This window comes from Mytilus galloprovincialis, chromosome 3, assembly GCF_965363235.1.
Source record: "Mytilus galloprovincialis chromosome 3, xbMytGall1.hap1.1, whole genome shotgun sequence".
Taxonomy (NCBI): Eukaryota; Metazoa; Mollusca; class Bivalvia; order Mytilida; family Mytilidae; genus Mytilus; species Mytilus galloprovincialis.
The window spans coordinates 46,836,708-46,862,820 of NC_134840.1; the positions used below are offsets into that span (position 1 = coordinate 46,836,708).

Sequence of the window (26,113 nt, forward strand, 5' to 3'; positions counted from 1 at the left end):
GGTATGTGTTTTAGATAGCATTTTCGACTTGATCAATAATAAAAAATTTAACACAAAGGCAGGTTACACAAAAAGTCTTTCTCCTTCCATCGGTAATTATATTTTAAAAAAGAGGCCTTCAACAGCCCGTTCCGACGACGATTAGAGACAGTGATCAAGTTGAATCTGATGTAAACTTTTTAATTTATTTTTCCGTTCCGTTCCGTTCCGCAAAGTACCAATTGCTCTGAGGAATTGGTATTTAACGGAAAAAACGGAAACAGACATCTTTAATGTAATTAAAGCAGTATGATAAAAAAAATTGTCTGACACCTCTTTTTGCATGAGTGGTATGTGTTTTAGATAGCATTTTCGACTTGATCAATAATAAAAAATTTAACACAAAGGCAGGTTACACAAAAAGTCTTTCTCCTTCCATCGGTAATTATATTTTAAAAAAGGGGCCTTCAACAGCCCGTTCCGACGATGATTAGAGACAGTGATCCAGTTGAATCTGATTTAAACTTTTTAATTTATTTTTCCGTTCCGTTCCGTTCCGCAAAGTACCAATTGCTCTGAGGAATTGGTATTTAACGGAAAAAACGGAAACAGACATCTTTAATGTAATTAAAGCAGTATGATAAAAAAAAATTGTCTGACACCTCTTTTTGCATGAGTGGTATGTGTTTTAGATAGCATTTTCGACTTGATCAATAATAAAAAATTTAACACAAAGGCAGGTTACACAAAAAGTCTTTCTCCTTCCATCGGTAATTATATTTTAAAAAAGAGGCCTTCAACAGCCCGTTCCGACGATGATTAGAGACAGTGATCCAGTTGAATCTGATTTAAACTTTTTAATTTATTTTTCCGTTCCGTTCCGTTCCGTTCCGCAAAGTACCAATTGCTCTAAGGAATTGGTATTTAACGGAATCAACGGAAACAGACATCTATAATGTAATTAAAGCAGTATGATAAAAAAAAATTGTCTGACACCTCTTTTTGCATGAGGGGTATGTGTTTTAGATAGCATTCCCGACCAGATCAATAATAAAAAATTTAACACAAAGACAGGTTACTTTTAACCATTTATCTAACAAAGTTGTCATGGCAGTTTGACAGGAATGGTTCGAACGAAAACCTGATTGCAGGACATACAACAGATTATATGTGTCCGTATAGTTCATTAAATAAGTTTTTACGTGTCTCTCAAGTATTTTAGATACTAATTGTAAAAATGCAATTGGTCTGTAATTAAATACATCATTTTTTAACATTTATTTTCAAAAACTGGTATGACTTTAGCTAGTTTGAATAATGATGGATAAACTGATTTTTTAATGCTTGAATTAAAAATTTGACATAAGGGAACTGAAATAAGATGAGAAGTAATTTTTAAAAACTTTGCACTGATATTATCAAGACTGCTTTCATTACATTACAGATGCCTGTTTCCGTTCGATTCCGTTAAATACCAATTCCTCAGAGCAATTGGTATTTTGCGGAACGGAACGGAAATCAGATTCAACTTGATCACTGTTTCTAATCATCTTCGGAAGGCCCCTTTTTTAATTTATAATTACCAATGGAAGTAGAAAGACCTTTTGTCTAACCTGTCTTTGTGTTATTTTTTATACGTCCGTCAATTTTGACGGGACGTATTATGGTATACAAATGTCCAGTGTCCGTCTGTCCGTCTGTCCGGTGTAAAAATGTCGCACCGTAACTTGAGAACGACTTATCCAAATTTCATGAAACTTAACATAGTTGTTTCTTATGATGGTAAAATGATCTGTATACTTTTTTGTGAAAATAAGATTACAACTTTTTGAGTTACGGCACTTTGTAACTAAAACAGGGGTGTGTTTTTTTTTCACATGTCGCACCGTATCTCAAAAACGATTCTTGATTATGGCTTAAAACTTTAAATACTTCTTAGTTATATTAATCTTAATATCTGTATACTTTTTGGTGATGATTCAAAATTTCATTTTTGAGTTATTGAGTATTTTGTAAAAAAAAGGGGGGGGGGTTACATGTCGCACCATATCTCAAAAACGATTTATGATTATTGCTTAAAACTTTACACACTTCTTTGTTATATTAATCTAAAGATCTGTATACTTTTTGGTGATGATTGATTTTTATATTTTCGAGTTATTGAGTTTTTTGTAAAAAAAGAGGTTTTTTTTCACATGTTGCGCTGTATCTCTATTGCTTAAAACTTAACAGGCTAATGTTGCGTCGGGTTTCCAAATACATCTTGTACAATCTTCCTATTGAGCGGGAATAAGGAATGAGTCAGGATATACTAAGCATGACATCCTGTACAACCCTGTGTTATTCAAAAAAGATTTATGTTTTTTCACAAGACGACGGGCGTATCATGCGCTCATGGCGCAGCTGTTTATTTAAATATTGATCAAGTCGAAATGCTATCTAAAACACATACCACTCATGCAAAAAGAGGTGTCAGACAATTTTTTTTATCATACTGCTTTAATTACATTAAAGATGTCTGTTTCCGTTTTTTCCGTTAAATACCAATTCCTCAGAGCAATTGGTACTTTGCGGAACGGAACGGAACGGAAAAATAAATTAAAAAGTTTACATCAGATTCAACTTGATCACTGTCTCTAATTATCGTCGGAACGGGCTGTTGAAGGCCTCCTTTTTTAAAATATAATTACCGATGGAAGGAGAAAGACTTTTTGTGTAACCTGCCTTTGTGTTAAATTTTTTATTATTGATCAAGTCGAAAATGCTATCTAAAACACATACCACTCATGCAAAAAGAGGTGTCAAACAATTTTTTTTTATCATACTGCTTTAATTACATTAAAGATGTCTGTTTCCGTTTTTTCCGTTAAATACCAATTCCTCAGAGCAATTGGTACTTTGCGGAACGGAACGGAACGGAAAAATAAATTAAAAAGTTTAAATCAGATTCATTTTGATCACTGTCTCTAATCAAGGACGACGTGAGGTCAGTCTAGATATCATAATGCATGACTTGCAAATGATTTAATTTCATGATAATTTATCAGGACAATCCGACATATTCATCTACAGAATATTTCCCGATGTTATACATTATTACATTATCACCTGTGAAGATGAGATTAAGTATACATTTGTGTTATTTGTATATGGAAAACCGTAAAACACAGAAATTTTAAAGTTTGTTTTGTTTTAAAGATTTTTCGAAATTTTGATAAATGCCCCCTTTGGATACCTTAAATGAAATTCCGTTCCGTTCCGTTCCATTCCGTAAAGTACCAATAGCCCTTTTTTGTAGACGAAACGCGCGTCTGGAGTATTAAATTATAAGCCTGGTACTATAATGACGAAGAAAATTGAAAATGACATTACATAAGTTTTGCGGTCACGAAAACAAACTGGTTTAACGGTAACATATACGTGTGTGTCTGAACTCTCTATCAACATGTTTTCGCAGTCTTAACTAGATCTTATCTACCAGAATAATTCTACTGATTATGACCTGTTACCGATTATTTCCTTTTAACGGAATGTAGATTCTCATTGCGGGTGAAACATGCAAAGCAGGAGACGCTTATCCTGTCGACGCTATCGGCCCGATTGAAGTCCTTGCGATTCCCTCAGTTTTTATTGGTTATTTTGACTTGTCTTCTAGATCGGTTCATGAGATTTGAACATTAGTAAATTACTGTTGACATTATTAAGAAACAAAGATAATGCCCGAAGATGAAGTGCATAGAAAATAAGAATTTGGCATCTAATTTTATTTTTGACGAATGTCTGTACAGTGGCAAAACATCAGAGAAAGATTAACAGACCATATAATGTGTCAGAATGCATCAATATTTGAACCACTCTAGGTTAAAACAAAATGCAAACAAATCCTCTTCTCTGATTATACATATATTTAGGAATTTCCATTATAGTTGTCCATTATGTCACCTGCAACCAAATATTCTAGTATCTCTACACAATAGACCAATTTAAAATACTTTTTACATCGCGATGACCTTAAGGTCATTTCGATGTATTGCTACCGCCTAGATTTCCATTATGTAAATTAGTTTTGGGTTTGTAGCCGATCTGTAAACATGATAAATATGCGCACATAAACGAGTGCAAAATAACATTCCCTATCGTTTGATATAAATACATCTCTTCAAAAAATACTGATAAAAATGTTTTTTTTACAATATAAAATCAAAAATATGAAAATGTTTTGTAGTTAGTACAAAGTCATTGATAATATCAATGCACACGTACCGAAAAAGTTATGTTAAAGCATGCGGAAGAAAATCTCAAAGACCGTTTTGCGACAATATCGGCAATGACCGGTAACTCTGTAATTGTTTTTGCGGGGAAATTTGAATGCCTACTCGTATCCAATCTTTTAGAAAAATCGAATGTTAACAGAAAAGTGTCCTTCATGCACTTGCATTGCACTATTATTAGAATAGTGAATAGAGTGATATATACAAGTGGATGGAAATCACATATACATGTAACTGTTATTTTAATATGATATATAACAACAAATCAGTGTATACTGATGTGTATCACTACACTATAATAGTTATTACGGTGAAGTTGAATTTCCTGTCATTTATTCATCATCCAAGCACGAACTTGTCTCAAAAAAATTAAAAACTGTACATTAACCTCAGTTTCAGGTAAAGAGATATGTGATTTTTTTTCTGAGACAAGTGCTTTTGACCATCCACAAGAACTTGTGGTCATCCGATGTTCAGTACTTCAGTACTTTGATTCTTAATAGTTTTAATCAATAGTATTAATTAAAAATCCGACAAAGAACACTTTCAAACACATTTCAAAACTTGCCAATTGTTTATTTTTATTAGATAACAATCACGGGTAAAAGGAGAAATGTTTACTTGGTTCTCATTAGAATTTATTGAAAGAAAATAGTTTTGATTGGTTAAATGATTTTATATTAATAATCACAGCATTTGCTAATCATGCACCAAATTGAAACAATCCATCGATAAGGTAAGGTTAAATAAAGTTTTTAAATAAAAGAATATTTGTAAGCAAATTTACATGAATGAAAATATCAAGTGCTTAGATAATAAATATTAAATAGATAATTAAAAATATAAAGGAATATTAAAATATAATGATGAAAAAAGCCTTTTCTTCAATACTTGACATACAAGATGCAAGTCATAATTTTGTAGTGTTCTAATCACTGTTGTAAATTCTGAAATTGTTTTTTGGCGAGAAATCTGTTTCTTTAACTTAAACACAAATGTGTGCTGTAAATCTGACAACAATTAGAAAAGTCCGGCTGTAATGATTTTTTCTCAATTAATCATTTTTTTTACCTTTGGTGATAAATACAGAAATTTAAAGCGCAGCTATTTATCAACGAGCAGAATATTTTTTAATTAACTTTTATAACTAGAATCGTTGATAAACTTGTTGACATTGACATGCCTTATCATTGATATGGTCATAAATTAACTGATAACATTTTAAATTTTCGAAACACTGAGGACTTTCTTCTTCATCAATAGATTATGTTAGCTTTATTTGGTAAAATCTTTCTGCATTTTTGATGATTATTGCTCTTTAAATTCGTATTTAATTTGTTTTTTTTTTTTAATTTTTCATAAAGAGTCCCTGATAAGACTTTTGTCGACAAAAAGCATGTCTGGTGCACACAATTTAAATCCTAGTATCTATGATGAGTTCATCCGTGAGTGTTTGATAAATTAAAGCAACTCAATATGCACTGCTTTGCATCTATAAAAAACGTAGGTCCCAAACTCTGTCGATATACTGTGATCATTATATTTTGGCATTAAAAAGAGTCATACTTTTCTCAGAAAGTTTATGACGTCGTACATCAATTATGTTGCATATGTGCTGACCGATAATCTTGTCTGCAAAGGATTTATTTAATAGTTGTTATAGACTTTTAACAAGCTTTTGGTAATTGTGAGTACTCTTTGATCAGGGCTTAAACGTATTTTCTCTTTGTAAGATTTAAGGGGCCTCGTGCCGATCTAATAAATTGAGTCATGTTCAACTGATATTCTACAGTGTCTTCTTATGTTGTTCTGTTTCACCCATGTAGCATGTTAAGTTATTGAGTGTTCATAAACCTATACAAACCCTTCTTATTCTACATGTGACTGTCCAAAGTGAGGAGCCGTTAGATTTCTAGTTTGAAAGGAGTTGTGCCAATTTTGCCTGAACTTCACATCTTGGTTAGTTTGACAAATTATTCAATATTTATTAATATTTACAGTCCAACATATACAACTTATGTGCACTTTAAAGTTATTATAAAACTATGTTGTATTACTGAAAGTTTAGCAGAATAATTAAACAATAAATTTAGCAAAGAAGTGAGAAAAAAAGATGTTAGAAACCTTTTTGTTAACTTTGAGCATTTAAATATGAAACATATTTAGAAGGACATTTTTAAGTCAACACTTCGGTGTTGACATGAATATCAATAATGTGGTCATTTTTATAAATTTCCTGTTTATAAAACTTTTAAATTTTTCGAAAAATTAAGGATTATCCCAGGCATAGGTTACCTTAGCCGTATTTGGCACAACTTTTTGGATTTTGGATCCTCAATGCTCATCAGCTTTGTACTTGTTTGGCTTTATAAATATTTTGATATGAGCGTCACTGATGAGTCTTATGTAGACGAAACTCGCTTCCGGCGTACTAAATTATAATCCTGGTACCTTTGATAACTATTGAACATAAACCCTTTCCAAAGTAAAGCAGTTTTTTGTCTGTAAGATACACATTAGTTTATTTAAGTTCAGGATGTCCTTCGAAAAAAAAACACCTACAAAAATATATATCATCAAAATCACCTTCAAAAGCAATGTGCAGCATTTTGATATTTTGGAATTATGGAATTTTTTGCAAAATCCTTTAGTTATATCACTTACATACACGTTCATCTCCATACAAGAATCTATGGCAAACGTGACGTTTTTAATTTTTGAAATTATCTATTTCCCCCATCTTAGTAGCAATATACCAACTAAACCTGCATATGGGATATACAATTTCCAACGTATTCGGTATTCTAGAGCTAGTGTCATTGCAGAAAGTTGATGAACCAGGGGTATGTCAAAGAATGTCTTGTCCTTTTTCTAAAAAGTTCATTGAAAGGTATCAAGACCTTGTTGATAGATATTCCGTATTAACTTCATAAATAATACACGGTGGTCTTGATGTAGAGATTCGGGGTACTGACGTGTTTATCATTTTAATAACGTGTTATAGTATTCTTTTATTTGTCTTTATGAATATTCATTTTACTGCTTATAGTTATCAAAGGTACTACCAGAATTATAATTTAATACGCCAGACGCGCGTTTCGTCTACATAAGACTCATCAGTGACGCTCAGACGTTAAGTCTATTTTTTGGTGATTTGGCGTGACCATGTACCTATACATCCCGTCATTGTGTTGTTGTTCTATGATAATTTATGTATTCTTCTTTCATTTTTTTGCCAATGTGCTTTGTCTATATGCCTTTTTGTGTTTCTTTGATATATTTGACGTGGCTCTGTACTTATACATCCCGTTATTGTGTTGGCTTTGTCTGTAAGCCTTTTTGTGTTTCTTTGATACACATGACTTGGCTCTGTACTTATACATCCCGTCATTGCGTTATTGTGCTATGAAAATTCTTTGTCTTCTTGTCTTTATTTTTTGCCGGTGTGCTTTGTCTATTTGTCCGTTTGTGCTTCTTTGTTACATATTTGTTTGTGTTCATAGTAATTAAAATTATAATACAATGACTGCTGTACCCCTATGTTTGACATTTTTACCTATTATGTCTGTTTATTTTGTTCACATATCTTTATCAAAATAATGGAATTTGATGCGACTGTCATACAAGTGAGAGTTTAAGCTAGTCCGGTTTAATCAATCATTTTCTGCATAAGAAAATGTCTGTACAAAGTCAGGAATATGTCAGTTGTTATCCATTCGTTTGATGTGTTTAGGCTTTTGAATTTGCCATTTAATTAGGAGCTTTACGTTTTTCCTGGGAGTTCAGTACTTTTGTGATTTTACTTTTTTAAACTCTATTATGTTCTATTTCATATTTGAATACTATTTTTGGCGGTTAGTTTCAGTACTGTATTAGGTAACCCTACTTTGACCTTGTTTGTCATGTTTTAAAACAAAAACATTACCACGGTGAATAGAAACTGTTCTAATAGTTATCAAAGATAACAGGCTTATAATTGAGTACGCCAGACGTGCGTTCGTCTATATAAGACCCATAAGTGACGTTCAGATCAAAACAGTTAGAAATCTAAGTACAAAGTTAAAGAACATGTAGGACCCAAAATTCCAAAAAGCTGTGCCAAATTCGGCTTATGTAATGTATATCTGGGATAAGAAAATCCTTAGTATTTGGAATAATTGATACTTTCGAAAACAGTAAATTTATAAAAAAAAATTACCATATCATTGATATTCATGTCAACACCTAAGTGCTGACTACTGGGCTGGTGATACCCTCGGGGACGAAACGTCCACCAGTAGTGGTATCGACCGCTTATCCATTTCAGTAGAGGTATGAATAAAACGCAAGGGCCGTCTGCTTTGGATGTAAATATGAGCAGCCCTCTTTTATTGAAAAGAAGATCCGATGCTTGTAAGTCAAAAGTGATACGCACTCTGTGCGTTTAAAACGCTTGCAGCACTCTATGAGGTGTCCGTAGATAGATGATGCAAGTTAAAAGGTCTTATCCTATATATTCAACATACCCTCCTTTTCAAACTTACTGTATGTCATCCCAAATGATCCACTCCGCATAGTATACCTATTAAATTTTTGTTAGTATGTAATTTCCTGAATTACACACAGAATACTTGCCACCGGACGTTATTAAACCGCATACAGGCATAAGTACTCATAATCTAATATTTTGTCGATACTGTTTTCTAATAGTGTGGCATTGGACAAGGTCATACGTTTTCCGACGGGTTATGTAGTCTTTATCTAAAATCAGTTTGATGTGTGCTTATTAAACTTTATTCTGGGAAAACATGATTTATTTATTAGCTATTTTTGGTTTTGAACAAGATTTCACATCTAGAATTCTAATATCGGTGATTTGTATCTATTGTTTTTTATGCTATTTTTCGTAAAGTCAACTGCAACTGTTTTTAATAAAGTTTGTGCTTAGGTGATAATACATCACTGTTCAAGGAAAGGGTTGAGAACTCACACAAATGTTTTACCTTGCCACATTCTCTATGTGCCTCTCCCAATGTGTATATATTTCAGACACCTGTCTTACATCCTTAATCTTATCTTTACACTACAATGGTTGGGAATTTTTTTTCTTATTAATATGCTTGGGTTCTCAGTAAACACGATATACAAACATATCTACACTATATTGATGTGGCTTTACTGTGAATGTTATCTTTCTTATGACACCATTGTCTAAATTTACATATGATGTCTTAGATTTAAGCTTTATCTTTAAAAGTATTTTGGAGTCGAATTAAAAGTATTTTGTATGCGAATTCATTAGGAATATCATGCAATGTAAATACTTTAAATTCGATAACTAATTTCATTTTATTTTTCAGGGGAAGTTACAACACAGAATCTTTTTAATAAAACGAAGACAACATACTGAAAAAGAGATGTTTACCCACACTTATTGTATTTTGATTTTAGTATTATTATCAGTCCAGCTAACTGCTACAACAAATAATACGTCGGATAAAAGTGATTTTGTCAGATCTGGACAAGAATCTTCTACCAACGGCTTTCAACTGGGATCTAAAGTAACGATCGCTTATATCATAAACTTCACTTCAATTTCAAATGTGACCATTGCAAATCCAGATATGAAAATGCGTGAGGTAAAACACACAAATGTCTCCTCGTCTCTTAACTCAAATGAGGATTCGTTAGAAAATACCCTGAAACAGATCAACTATTTCCAAAATGTGTACATTCTTCCACCAGTTTGTTCTGTTGGTTTGGTGGGAAATTCCTTAGTTGCATTAGTTTTATTTGAACAAAGCCGTACTAACTCTTCATTTGTATATATGTTGGCACTGATTGTCTCCGACATCATCAGCCTACTTTCAGACATTTTGGTTTCTTTGTCGTTGATTCTTCAACAGTTTGTTTCTGAAGCATCAGAGAAAATACTTATCCAAGTCCGATATTGGAATCTGATATTTGTATCATACATTTTTCGATGTACTGCTATTAATATTTTGTGTGTACTATCTGTTGAAAGATTCATAGCTATTAAATACCCATTTCACCTCAAGTCATCTATCACAGTGAAGTTTCCAATAATTTTCCTGTTTATTTCTTTATTTCTGGCAGTTTTTACTAATATACCAAAAGTAATAAACATCAAATTTGCAGATATTGAGATAGAAGGAACAAATGATACTGCCTTTAAACCTATTTGGACGCATTTCTATATGCAAAATGAGGAACAGGCTGGTACAATTATTCTTATCTCGAAACTCTTAACTGGACCAGTCCCAATAGTCATGTTTTGTGTAATGAATGGACTTATTCTACATGGAATATACCTTAACAAGAAAATGTTTTCTGCCCTAGGTGCAAGTAACGTGAGCCGAAACCGAAGCATTAAAAATGTTCAAATCAAGTTATGCAAGATCTTTCTTGTGCTTTGTCTGACAAACATACTCGCATTTCTACCAAATTCTCTCATTATTTTTATTGGAAGGCTTTTCCCTGATTCCGGACTAAACAATGTGTCATCAGAAACTTCAAGATTTTTCATGCATGCTGGAAATATTCTCCGTGTCCTCAACAGTGCTAGCGATTTCATTGTCCTTATTGCTATGTCCTCTGACATCAATGATGCTGTGAAGAAGAAGTTTATGTGTAAAAGTACGCAATTTCGTAATACGGAAGACACATCGTCTACGTTAAAATTTCAATCTTCTAAAGTTGAATGAACAATAAAAATTTACATTATTTATAATGTTTCTCTTTATAATTACCAGATAGATAATACTGTCCTCTCTATGCGTAATTTGGTATATAACGAACAAATATAATGATAATTTGCGTATTAAAAAGTAAAATCACAAAAATACTGAGGAAAATTCAAAACGGAAATTCCCTAATCAAATGGCAAAATCAAATGATAAAACACATTAAACGAATGGACAATAACATATTCCTGACTTGGTACAGGCATTTTCAAATGTAGAAAATGTTGAATTGATTAATGCAGCTGATAAATCCCCGAACTTTGCAACGTTAAGAGATTATAAATTTTAAAGTATGCGCTCCGTGTACTTTTAATTCGATAACAGGTTAAAAAATCATGTTTCATTCATTTCACTGCAATCTCTTTATATCGAATAATGAAAGGATGTAAAATCATCTAATTTCAAGGAAAACATCGTCATTAGAAATTCATCTTCATTCGAATGTATTGTATTATGGTTTAGATATTTATCAATCCAGCGAATTGCTACAACAGATATACCAACTTCATACAGGAACTTCTTAGGATGAAAAATAAGAAGTTATCAATATCCTTTAACTTAACTTTCCGCTATAAAGATGATGTGTTCTCACTAAATAATTCAAAATTTGGTGACTACGCATCTTTCCCATCGAACTAGAGATAAAGGATACAACAGATACAGTTTTGTCTGCCTCATATCTTGACTTACATCTAGAAATTGATAATGAGGGTCGGTTGAAAACAAAACTTTACGACAAACGAGAAGATTTCAGCTTCCCAATTGTGAACTTTCCATTTCTATGTAGCAACACTTCAGCAGCGCCTGCATACGGAGTATATATCTCGCAATTGATACGATATTCCCGCGCTTGTATTTTCTATCATAATTTCCTTGAAAGAGGTTTTCTGTCCATAAGGAAGCTATCAAACCAAGAGTTCCAAATGGTGAAGCTGAAATCATCCTTTCGAGTTGGTTGAACGTTATGGAATAACAGTTAAACATGATATCGGATATGTTTCTTACGTCGTAACTACGATTCCCATCCTTTTTTATATATGTGACCTACCGAACTCGACTATTGAACGGGTTTGTTATAACGTTAGCAATACGATGGGTGTCACATATGAAGCAGAATTTGCTTACCCTTTGGAGTATCTGAGATCTGTTGCTCAGTCTTTAGTATTCTATGTTGTTTCTTGTGTACTATTATTTGTCTGTTAGTCTTTTAATTTTTAGCCTAGACGTTATCGGTTTATTTTCGATTTGTGAGTTTGACTGTTCCTCAGTATCTTTTGCCCCTCTTATATAACTTGAGATACAAATGGTCAGATCTGTACAGGTATTAACTACAAACTGCTCACAACCTGACTACAATGTATCAGTAGTTTATATAAAGATCTCCGCTGCTTTAATACCTGAGGTAAAATAAACTAAAATATCTCTTCGTCTATAAAATTAAAGGAAAATTCGTCAGAAAATACTCCGAAAAAGTCGATCATTTTAACATTATGTAAATTCTTCCATCAGTTTATTCAGTTGGTTAGGTTTGAAATTCTATATATTTGTATTAGTTTTATTTCAGCAAAGTCGTATTAAAGGGGCACTAGCTACGAGATATATGAAAAATTTAATGCATTATTTTTTTGCTCAATCATAAATGAATACAAATAGTGAAATAATAATTCGCTTTCAGCAGCTAGTATGATTCAATTATGTCAAAATAGTGGGAGATATTATGGACATAATTGTGCAAATCGTGATACAAGCATGATATTTGGTATATGGGTGGACAAAATGATAATTAAAAAAGGTAAGCTGCTGGCCATAAAAAATTGTCATTTTTTCAAGATGGCCACCGCTCACTTTGCAAATTGCGTCATATCCTATTGGTTACATTTCGTAAGTCATTAGAAACCTGTGTAAAAGGTATGATCCAATGTTAGTTTTGATAAAACTTAAAGAAGGGTTCCTAAAGTATGAAAAAACAATACCTACATGAAGAAAAAGAGTGACTTCCAGTCCAAAAATGGCGGCAAAATGTGGAAAATGTCAATTTTATCATTTCTATCAACTTAGCCAGAGCAATAACTGTTTTTTTTAAGTTCAAATGCATATGTAGTTTGTTTAGAAAGACAGGTTGCTTATCTTATAATTATCTTACAGTTACAAATACACAAACATATACACGGAACGCCTGAAAGGTAGCATTTACAGTTACCAAGACAGCTGAATTTTGGTTTCCAGTTATCATTGGGTTTTTTCTTTAACCCAACTCCTGTAGTCATGTCTTGGTACATGGACCTGTCGAATCCATAAATCCAGACGAGCCCAAAAAGGTCCGCCTTGATGTATGCTTCTCCCTTGATGTGCTCCAGAAGATTAAAATCGTTTGCAAGGAAGCAGCGGCCTTATGATGCTATTCCGCCTACCACAGGTCATCATAATGATTTTGTGGTAGGCGGAATAGCATAATAAGGCCGCTGCTTCCTTTCAAACGATTTTAATCGTGCCTCCTTAACAGCAAACGGTGATGTTTCCGTACATGATGCAAACAAATACTTCTATGATGTCCATGTCTATGTCTTCATACAAAATCGGGCAAAAATGTCCGTTACATCTGAGAATACTTCCAATGTCTGCCAAGCTGACCTTTTCACTTTCCGATGAAATGCCGACTCAGTGTCACACCCACTATATGCATGGAAGAAAGGAAAAGCTGCTACACGATGACAAACGCATTTGATATGACATATACAGGAAGCAGTCGAAAGTCTTTATTTCTTCAAAAACCTATCCACAATTTGTTCACACCTAATCTTGCTAGCACAGCAATTCCTTATACTACTACATCTCTGTCAGTACTACTTAAAATTACTTTTTACAGCCCTTTTCAGCAGTATGCTTATCATGGACAATCTTTCGTGTATCTGCTTTTTCACAGTTACAAGGGGATAGCTGGGAAGTATCCGTATTGAAATTACAAAGTACATGTTCAACTTGAGTAGCATAAACATTTTCATTAGTCTCTAAAGAAGAAATTCTGTCGGCAAGAAACTTGAACAATTCCGTTTTGTTATCATCTTCACCGAGAAAACTATTCCAAACCCTCTACCAGAATCAACAACTTTCCGTCTAGCACCGGTACTATGCCTTTTGTTTTTGTCCCAGCCTTTACATAATTTATTTAGTAAACAACAAATCGATGTCTTCTCTTGGATACTTATCGAAGGAAGATTTATGTAAGGCAGTATGATATCCTTTACATAATCATCAAATATGTTTGCTCCAAGTGGTGGCAACAAATTAACCATTGCTGCCCCACCAACGATAAATGCGTCAGAATTTGGATCAGTTGATGGCTAATCGCAGAATGTTTAAAGTATACCAATTTGCTGTGATTTAATACCACATCCTGACACATAGACGGAGGAGCAGTTTGGTTTTAATGACTAAAGAAGAAATGAAAATCTAGAAAAGAGATCGCAATCAGTGTTCAGGTTCTCTAGCTTTGTTTTTTGACAAAGAAGTGTCCAGTTTCATTTTACGGCTCTTATAGGGAAATGTTCTTTTTCATCTGGTAAAAAAAAGCAGATTCTCCTTCGTTTCGCATTTGCTTCAAAAGATCGTGCTGTTTGGGCCCAATATCTTGGAGTTTAAATACATATCTTACCTACTTCTGAATCAATAATTTCCATAAAAGAGTAAATTTTGTACAAATCTGACAACTCTTCTAGAAATGCATTATCTAACTTGTTCATCACTTTAGAAAGCCTTTAAAGTTTTTCGATGAAACCCTTTTGTGTTTTCGTAGAGTCTTCATGACGTCATTCTTCTGTTGTAGAATGACTCAAACCACTAAATCTTTCAAATTCATCTACCAGTCTACTGACTTCTGGTCCAGCTACCATCTATCTTCTCGAAGGGATCTTCGATTAAACGTATGGTATCAACATCGCCGTTCACGACTTATTATTCTGTGTTTGTGTCTGATCAATTGTAATATAAGAAATTAACTTGCTTGTCTTACGTACAGTAAAAATTGCCATTTGCAAATTTCATTGACACGTGTGGGTGATGTTGTTGAAGGGAAGCCATATCTTGGAGATAGATGAGTAACATCGAGCATGGTTTACACGATCAAGACAAATATTGGTATCATGCTTGATATGGACTGTTTGTAAATTACGATATCTGACTCGTGAAATGAGCGCACTACCGAAGGAGCATGAAGTTCTTTATTCATAATTGAACGCCAGAAATAAACTATGGTCGATATGACTCGCTTTCCTTACACCCGTTGATCACAGTCATACTTGCACGTCACAGAGTCACGAGCTAATTGTTCTGTGTTAATGCTTTCATAACGGCTGGCATTATCAATTCAAGCAAACCACATATGAAGTTATCTGATGCGCGTGTCTATTCCTAATTACATTTGACCATACATGAAAGCATCTGCTATTCTAGGTGTTGCAATATCGGCTTCCGTGGAACACGTGTCCATTCACTATCACGCAATATATCACTCAGAATTTTAAAATAGTCACCAAAGGCACCAGCATTATAATTTAATACGCCAGACGCGCGTTTCGTCTACTTAAGACTAGTCATTGAGGGTCATATCAAAACAGCTATAGAAGTTAAACAAGTACAAAGTTAAAGAGCATTGAGGAACCAAGATTCCAAACAGTTGTGCCAAATACGGCTAAGGTAATCTACTCCTGGGATAAGAAAATACTTTATTTTTGCAAAAAAATCAAAGTTTTGTAAACAGGAAATTTATTTAAATGACCATTTAATTGATGTTCATCAATGTTTTCAAACAAATTCATAACATCATTAGAAATATATAATTCAAATGTGTGTGTGTGTGAATTTTGTAACATTTTAACGCATGCGCAAACCAAGAACATGTCAAATATTTTTTTCTAGTACAAACGTCACATGTTTAGAAGGTATCAATCAAACCTGGTAGTATTTTTTACTCAGAGACGGTCAAAGAAAACGTTTTCCAGAAAATAAGTATTTCAATCTGAAAAAAATCAGCCATTTTAGAAAAGGTGGTGGCCATCTTGAAAATGAAATTTTCTTATGGCCAGCAGTTTTTTCTTAAAAAGTATATAATAATGATGCTTCGTGCTAATTTTCATGCTTGTATCATCAATTGCACAATTCCCTTGATTTTGCTTGCTAATATCTTCCACTAAGATAGCCCCCCAAAAATTGATTATGACTTATTCACTTGCAAGTGAATAATTCGACCTCATTGAGTCCGTATTCATGTGAACTTTAATTTAACCCCTTAACTTGAGATGGATATCACGTGAATTGTATGTGTAAAGTTTTTTTTTTTAGAGGAAAAGAATGTCAACATTGAAAGTGAATCAAAGGTAAATCATTTGATTGACTGATTTGATCCACAAGATATCATTCTTAATCAGGTAAAAACGATGATAAACATTTATTTTTCATCTTTAATATGAAATTAAATAGACCTAGAATAATCCAACAGCACGAGTCTGCTTAATCTGTTTATATCTATGTTTATGTTTACATCGCTTATATGGTCATCGGATGATTTTCGAGGTCAACTCGATAATTAATTAGATTGCGTCTAGATTGAAATACGCACGAAACGAAGCTACGTATTTTCATTCCCGTGTCCTGTTAATTGTGTATTTTAGACTTTTAATAGTTTGAATAAATGTTTTACAATGTTATGATTCAAATATATGAATTTGATTAAAATCGGTGAACATGATTTTGACAGCTAGTGCCCCTTTAACTCTTATTTGTTTACATTAGTTTATAAACAAATAAGAGTTAATACGACTTAGCTGAAATAAAACTAATATAAACAAATAAAAGTTAATTATTTACAATATACTGGTTGTCTCCGACATCATTCACCCTTATTTCAGATATAATGGTTTTAGTACCGCAGTTTATTGAACATGTATATATGTTGTGTACAAGTTATCATTTTGTATAAATTATAATTTGTACAAGCATATTTTACAAATTATAATTTATATTTTGACTTTGTACAAATTGTAATTTGTACAAAAAATGCTTGTACAAATTACAATTTGTGAACAATTTAACTAACATTCACTTATAACTTGTACAATACTTTATTGTATGAATTTTTCTTTCAAAAACCATTGAGAACTCTATTCAATTCTACTCATTCAATGACAACACAATTAAAGTTATTTACAATATAAAAAAAAATAGTTCTGTTTTTTTGTGAGCATATTCATGAGTAAACTATGGCATTGGGAATTTCACAACATTTTGTGCTTATAACTTTATATTCATAAGCGCTTAACACCCTTTGATTAATATGAAAGAAACCCCTAATCACAAGTTTTTTAAAGGCATTTTAGCTGATTGACGGAGCTAAAGTTGAAGCAAAGGAACCGTTGCTCATGAATAAAGATGTCTTTAACAGCTTCAATTTGATTTTTCGACAAATGTCATGTTAAAATTCCTACAGCTGTTCTAATGGGGGACCTATATTTTCCAGATATTTAGCAAGTACCCCTAAAATGTTAGGTACTTCGAGATTCAGTAAGGGCATGATCATACTAGGAATATGTATGATGATATTACCCACAACAGCAAGTGTTAGATCCGTTTTCTGACACGTATTAAGGACAAGAAACAGAAAATCGGTTGTCACATATTTTGGTATAACTTTGCATATAAATTAGGCGAATTGAATTTTACCTGAAAATCGAAAAAGTAATGCCTACCGTAAAAACGTATGGTTATTTTAAACCATTAGAATAGAATTCATAAACCAACAACCGGTAACAACATATTTTTTAATCAAAATCTGGTAGAACTTGAGATTTTATAATTTAAGACAAATTTAAGAACGTTTTTCGCTAATTTTATGGGCTTTCTTTTCAAATATTCGCTTATTTTGTCCTTGAATTCAATCGGTAAAATTTCAGAAATTAAAAAGGATAAATGAATTATTTTTTCGATTTTCAGTTATATGAAGAGGCCAATTTTTATTATACTATCAGAATTGTCACTAGGGCAAGATTCTAGTGTATTTTCAGAATTACCTGGCATGCATGTATCAATTATATTTCCGGTCTCCATGTACGTATTTTTAGATCTTGAAAATATGGTTTATTGGTTAGTGAATAAGAATTTTATAGTGTGACCAATAGTTGTTAATTTCTGTGTAAGTTGGTCTCTTGTGAAAAGTTGTCTCATTGACATTCATACTACATCCTCTGCTTGTATATCAAAGCTTTTTGATAACAAAATCCATAATATAAAATATTGTACAAGTTATAAGTGAATTTCAGTCCAATTTTGTACAAATTGTAATGTGTACAAGCACTTTTTGTACAAATTACAATTTGTACAAAGTCAAAATAAAAATTATAATTTGTACGATATTTTTGTACAAATTATAATTTGTACAAAATGATAACTTGTACTCAACATATATATTGTTTCCAAATTGACAAAAAAAGTGTTGAAGGTGCATTGTTTATATAAAGACAAAATCATATCTGTTATCAAAGAGGAACGACAATGTAAAAAGTAAAATCACAAAAATACAAAACTCAGAGGAAAATTCAAAACGGTACAGGCATTTCCTTATCTAGAAAATTGTTGACTAATCCTGTTTTTAAAGTCACTTGCATGACCATTCCATATAATTGCGTTATCTTGACATCGATGCGTGAACAAAACAAACAGACACAGTTAGTAAAAATAACAAAAATTGGGGTACAGCAGTCAACATTGTGTTATAATCTTAATCACTATAAAAACAAACAATTGTAACAAAGAAGCACAAAAAGACAAACATCAAATCTAACAACCTTATTTTGCGTTTTTAACATTATGTATACGATTTTATTTATTTATGTAAAAGCCACCCATAAAGGATTAAATACTATGCAGTACAAGGGCCAAATTGATAACAACTGATTTTGTTGTTGTTGATATTTCTGAATTGGTACAGGTTTTTTGCTTATGTAGAAAATAGTTTCTGACTTATCCAAATGTTAAATAATGAAATCAGGCCAATTCTTTACTGAATTTGATTTTGATTTAAGATAAAACGAATATCAAATAAAGGCAACAGTAGTATGCCGCTGTTCAAAACTCATAAATCTATGGACAAAAAACAAAATCGGGGTAACAAACTAAAACTGAGAGAAACGCATTAAATATTAGAGGAGAACAACGACACAACATTAAAATGTAACACACACAGCAACGGACTAAGTATTAGACAACATCCGATGAGAATAACCAATATAACATCAAAACCAAATACATGAATTTGGGATAGAAAAGTACCGTGACACGTCTTATAATATAGTGAATTCACACTCAAAAATAGGAGAAAACAAATGACACAACGGAAACACAACGTAAAAATGTTACACACACAGAAACGAACTATGATATAACAATGGCCATTTTCCTGACTTGTTACAGGACATTTTTAAAGAAAAAAATGGTGGGTTGAACCTGGTTTTGTGGCATGCCAAACCTCGCACTTTGATGGCATTGTTAAATATAACATTAAAATGACAACATAATAATACAGGACTACAATACAAATAAATAGTAGAACGTATTAGGCATAGAAACACATGAATAAGAGATAACAAAAGGCATCAGGTTTAAAATTCATTACGTCAAAAACGCGCCTCGTCCAAACAAGACTTACCAGTGACGTCGAGATATAAAAGTTCGAAAGTCAAAAAAAGGGGGGGGGGGACAAAGTTGTACAGCTCTGAGGATCAAAAGTTGAAAAAGGTTGTGCCAAATACGGCTAGGGTTTTTTGCTTGTGATAAGAACAACTCTTATTATATAGAACAATTTATGCTATTGCAAACAGTAAATTTTATCAAATGAATATAAAAGATTTACATGATCAAACTGATGTTAACTAATTACAGAAAACAAAACCATAATACATAATGCATTGAAGACCAACACAGAAAATAGACACACCCGACTCAGTGACAAACCAGGCCTGAACGCAAAAAGTCATAACCATGACGTCACATACGAAGTGTTGAAAAGGTACAATATTATGTCATGCAGACATTTGAATTTCTGAAACAGCACAAATATGACGTCATATTTGAAAAATTATTTCTAAAAAATAAGATAGAAATAGGATTGAATTAAGATTATAATAGAACTAAATACTGATATTACATTTAAACACAATGCACACTGCAATACTAATCAATAGCAATTTACTATGTTATATATATGTCCGGTTTGTTTTGAATCTAACTTCAAACATAAAAATCGTACAGATTACGTTGAACAAAATCAAAACTAATAAATGAAGGCGGTGATTAATTTTCTTTACCATAACACATGAATTTAATAGAAAAGACGTCAACCAATTTGACAAAATCCGATGAAAATTACAAAAATAACATCAAACTAAATACATGAATTTGGGATAGATAAGTACCGTAACACGTCTTACAGTAATGCGAATTCACACTCGGCAAAACAGTCACAATCGGGAATAAGTCACGTTCGGTAATTAAAAGATTAGACGACATAATGACAAACCACAATCTACCATGTGGTAAAAATGTCCTTAGCTAGTTTGGTCAAAGACACATCATATGGATCAACTAATTCGTGATGGTGTCCATAAAATTTACGGAGTGTCAATTTTAATCTGTCCTCATCATAACTTTGTTGAAGCAGTTTCTGTGTAAGGAGCACACTTCTGTATATGAAGTCCGTATAGTGTGAACATGCACGAGAATAACGTATCAATTGTGATATGTAAACACCATACGAAGAGGCAGAGGGTATGTTACTGCTGAGAAATGGGAAATTGATAATTGGGAAGTTGAAATCGTCCCGTTTATCATAGATTTTCGTGTGGAGTCGTCCATCTGCGTCAATATTGAGGAAAAGATCAAGGTATGAAGCAGTCCTTCTAGTATCAGTAGTATCCTTAATTTTAAGTTCGCTGGGATATATATCAAACAAAGCTAATTCCATGGAACACAGTCTAGCATAGTGATAAAGATAGCACTTCGATGTTGACATGAATATCAATTTTATGGTTATTTTGATAAATTTCCTGTTACAAAACTTTGAAATTTTCGAAAAAACTAATGATTTTTCATCCCAGGAATAGATTACCATGGCCGTATTTGGCACAACTTTTTTTGGAATTTTAGTTCCACAATGCTCTTCAACTTTGTACTTATTTGGCTTTATAACTTTTTTGATTTGAGCGTCACTGATGAGTCTTATGTAGACGAAACGCGCGTCTAGCGTATTAAATTATATATAATCCTGGTACCTTTGATAACTATATACAACCAGTTTTGTTAGAAATCACTGCACAAATGTAAACGAAATCATGCACACACGATACTGGGGTGTTAAATACCAAACATAAAGTTCACCAATTCTTTCAATAAACCTGTTAGATCTGCTCCAAATTGTATATAAACAAAGGGAATTTATCCTTCATAATTTTACAATTCATATCATGTCACGGACAGTATGAAAACCCCAAATATATCAAAACTACTACAATTAACATTAATCCATTACTATCCACACTCATTTGTGTCCATATTGGAAGCATTAAAAGAAAAAAAACCTAAAACAGACGAATATCTGTCATCCACTTAATTCGTATTGTTCAATCAATGGAACTCAAAAAATACATATTTATATAGTTTTCTATAATTCTGTACATGAAACATAGTGATACATTTATAACTAGATACTCAGTTTGTACTATTTAAGAGATGATTACTACTAAAAAAACATTGAACTGAATTGCATATGTTCAAATGTCAAATTTACAAAAGAAAATTCAATTTTATATTATAAAACTCCTGTAATTTCTTAACAAAATGAGTAAATTGTTCATCAGAACAGGAGGCAAGGTTTTTACCTTTAAGCTCCTCATTGGTCATTTCTCCTCTTTGTACGTCCTTGTTGTCCCAATCCGTGTACTTTTCTAGAAGGTAATAAATGGTTCTCTTCATGTACTCACATTTATCATGTAGTGTGTACCAGTCGTCCATTTTCGGAATATTTTCCGCTGAAATGGCGATCTTGACGACATGGACAATTTTACACCACAATTTCACCCACAAGAAGCAAAATGCGATTCTTCTAGAGTCATAACAATCCCAACCTGTCCAACTATGGACTGGAAATTCCAGGATATGTCCCCAAGTATTCATGTCTCTAGCGAAGAAACATGGCATTCTTATATTATAAAAACAGGAAGACAGATAGTCTAAAACTTCGTTAATGCATTTTGTATCCAATCTGGAATAAGTGCATCCTTTGCTCCCATAAACATGAAAAAGAAAAGCTGTTTTAAGTACATACGAAGATAAATTCATGCATTTTCCTTTGAAGTTCATTTCTCCAGTAAGAAGACTTTTTAATATCTTGTAGCATTTCTTGTGATGTTCGTCGAGATTTTTCATTAGTTCGAGCTCTAGAGCTGCAAATGAAATAAAGTAACATGTCGGCTCTGGAAAGTGTTGAATATGACAGGATTTGATAACAATGTGGCAACCATGCTTCATCAGAAGTTCTTTGTAATCCGATGGAAAACCTTCACATTTAGCTACTGACTCCAGACAAGGATGTTCTATTGACATCATAAGATCAACTCCTATATCCATTCTTAGTATTGGAACAAGTAAGCAACGGTCTTTGTCTTGGCTAGTTGATTCAGGAATCCCTGTCCTTTTGGTATATGTAAATAGCAATTTATCACTTTCGTTTTCTTCATGAGTTAAGATCCCCTGGGGTATTTCAACAGATAATTTTGCCGATTTTTGAAATTTGGTCACAGCATGCCAAAAATCTGATACAATGTATTTTGAAGTGTGCAAATGATAGCGATAATTGTAAGCAGTATTCTCGTAACGAACTCTACAACAATATCTGTTGAAACAGTGATTTTCATCTTTAATCTCAATTCTTTTATACCAAGGATTACATCCATCATGGAGTTCAATATCATCTCCAGATAGCGCTTGCAAAACGATCATATAGTCGAATTCGTCTAAGTTCCCTATTTTAGTTCCTTCATAAAAACTTCCTGAAGGTAATATTCTCGAGATTTTAAACCAAGAATATTCTTTTTCGACTGCAAATAATATTTTGTGAATTAATTCCTGGAGGCCTGATTCAATAGCTACTATTTCTACTTCCTTTTGTTCTATTTGACACTGATTACGAAAAAGATTCCTAAGAAATCCGCATTGTTTAGAGTAATCTTGAAAAATAGAAAAAAAGATAAAAAGTTTTCTATTAAAAAAAGTTGAACAATTCTTTTTAATTCAGAACAAAATAGAGAAATCACAATATACATGTTGGGCTGTTGGTATATCATTTATTTCGTCTTGTTGACTAAGATTTGTTCATTACATTCATAATTTTATGCACGATTTATAGATACATGTATTTCTTTTCTCATAGATCAAAACTACATGGATACTACTACTGACAACTTATTAGATCTGCTCCAAATTGTAAATAAACAAAGGGAATTTACCCTCCATAATTTTACAATTCATATCATGCCAAGGAAAGTATGAAAACCCCAAATATATCATGACTCAAACCTACTACAATTAACTATCAACACTCATGTGTGTTCATACTGGAAGCATTAAAAGAATAAACCCTAAAACAGACGAATGTTTTTACTTCTTTATAATACGCTTTTGAGTTGTTTACCTTTAATAGCTTACCATGGTGTATGGAATTTGCTCATTGTTGGAGGCCATACGGTGGCCTTTAAATGTTAACGTCTATTTCTAATTGAAGTGTTTTCAAATGAGTATTAAAAATGAAATAGAATATGAAAAAAAATAAAATATCGTTGATCATCTCAACGATATTGATTTTCTTGCTTGAGCCGGGACGGTGAAAGCGAGAAAAAGCAATCGAGTTGAGATGACCAATGATAATCTGTTTGTCACTATTCAACCTATTCCGACGTTGTCAATTTCATATCAATTTCGTTAGCAACGCCCATGCCTCCTTAGTTTCTAGCGATAATTTTCCATATCAAGCGAGTAACATCACAAAAAAAGATCAAAGGAAAAATGCACCAAATAGCGATAATATAGGCTTATACGATCTAATTATGTTATAGTCTTAACTCTGGTAGAACATGATTATTAGTTGTAATTCACGTTGATTCAGCTTTCAGTAACTGTGTGTATTCGTAGCTCGGTACAGTGCGTCTTTGGTCTATAATTTAGTTGTTTTATTTTGTTCTGAGGATTCAAGACATCTCCATCTTATTTTCAGTTTGATCTTCTTGTGTTGCTGTGCCAGTCACAGTTTATGGTAGGGATTGGGCGCTCATGTTTAACTCCATCACATTCCTTATGTGCCTGTCCCAAGCAATGAACATTTAGTTCAGTTATTGTCACTATAGTTGCTGTCTGTTATATTGGATTTGTATTTATTGTTTAATTTTTTGTGATACGGTAAGTTAATCCATGTTGTTTTTTTCTTCATTAATTGTTTTATATTTTGTCACGAGATATTTGAACTCTTATGTGCATATGCTTTACCATGCCACCTTCTTTATTTGCCTGTTCCAAGTCAGTGGCCACAAGTGTTCTCGTTTGATTAATTTCAGATATCACATTTAGAGACCTTTATAGATGACGATATGGTATAGATATTGCTCATATCTGAAGGTTGTACAATAACCTCTTGTTGCTTAAATCATCATCCTTTGGACTCGGCGTCTCGTCTGGTTATATTCATTTTTACATGCGCAACACTGTTGAGGAATATCGTAGCTGTTATTGATAGTATGTAAACGACGTTTTTGGAAATTATACAGAATCCTAAAAGGGGTCTAGTAAGGGTCTGAAACTTATTAAAATTCTTTAAAAAAATGAAATAAAAGAAAAGACATAGTTTCATTACTTACCCATACCCAAGACCACTCAAGCTGTAAATATAAATATTGTTATCGGAGAACAAAAGAAGACAGTCACTGTTTTATACTTCCTCTTTCGGTTTTAACCAATGAACAAATTAAGCTCACAACATTAAAGACTGATGAAATACATTTTGAATATCGAATAACGCGCTTTCATTTTCATTTCCATTTTACATTTGTTGTTTTTATAGTGATTAAGATGATAACACAATGTTGACTGCTGTACTCCTATTTTTGACATTTTTAACTATTGTGTCTGTTTGTTTTGTTCACGCATCGGTGACAATATAATGGAATGTGATACGACTGTCATACAAGTGAGAGGTTTAGCTAGCTATAAAACCAGGTTCAATCCACCATTTTCTACATATGAAAATGCCTGTACCAAGTCAGGAATATGACAGTTCTTGTCCATTCGTTTTTGATCCGTTTTGTTATTTGATTTTGCCATGTGATTATGGACTTTCCGAATTGATTTTCCTCTGAGTTCAGTATTTTTGTGATTTTACTTTTTTCTTGTATTCTTCATAAAGCATCAATCAGTTTACAGACATCAGCATAGCCACAAACGGTCACATGGAAAGCCTTTACTCTACTGAAAATCATTCCTATATTAATTAGATTCAAAGCAAAAATAAGATTTTAAGACACGAATTGACTGACCTTGTAATATATACACATATATCCATTTGCTATCTTTATAACAATGGTTTTAATTTTTTAAACTAAGTCAGCTGAAACTTTACCTTCCAAATTATTTATAGCATCAATTTCAAATAAAGCAAAAATGGAGAAATTAGTCAGGAGCCTGTTGTTCAGTGGTTGTCGTTTGTTGGTGCGGTTCATACGTGTTCCTTTTTGTATATAGATTAGACAAATGGTTTTCCTGCTTTATTGTTTTACACTAGTCTTTTGGATGACCTATGTACCTTGTTGTTCTGTGTAGGTCAAGGCTCCGTGTTGAAGGCCATACTTTGACCTATACTTGTTATCTTTAAGAAAAGGGTAGATCAAAATTTTACCTATTATTTCTGTTTTGTTCACACACCGTTGTGAATATAATGAAATGTGATGCGACTGTCATACAAGTGAGAGGTTTATCGCTATAAAACCAGCTTCAATCCACCATTTTCTACATTTGAAAATACATGTACCAAGT

General features: G+C 32.7%; 1 long non-coding RNA gene across 1 annotated transcript; it reads right to left on the reverse strand.

The window, feature by feature from the left end:
* Window positions 1-21,671: 21,671 nt before the first annotated feature.
* LOC143068138 (uncharacterized) lies at window positions 21,672-25,492 on the reverse strand. The gene is made up of 2 exons (XR_012976117.1): window positions 24,943-25,492; window positions 21,672-23,262 (listed from the first exon to the last, which is right to left on the reverse strand). It is a non-coding gene; the product is annotated as an uncharacterized LOC143068138 (long non-coding RNA).
* Between the last annotated feature and the right edge of the window lie 621 nt (window positions 25,493-26,113).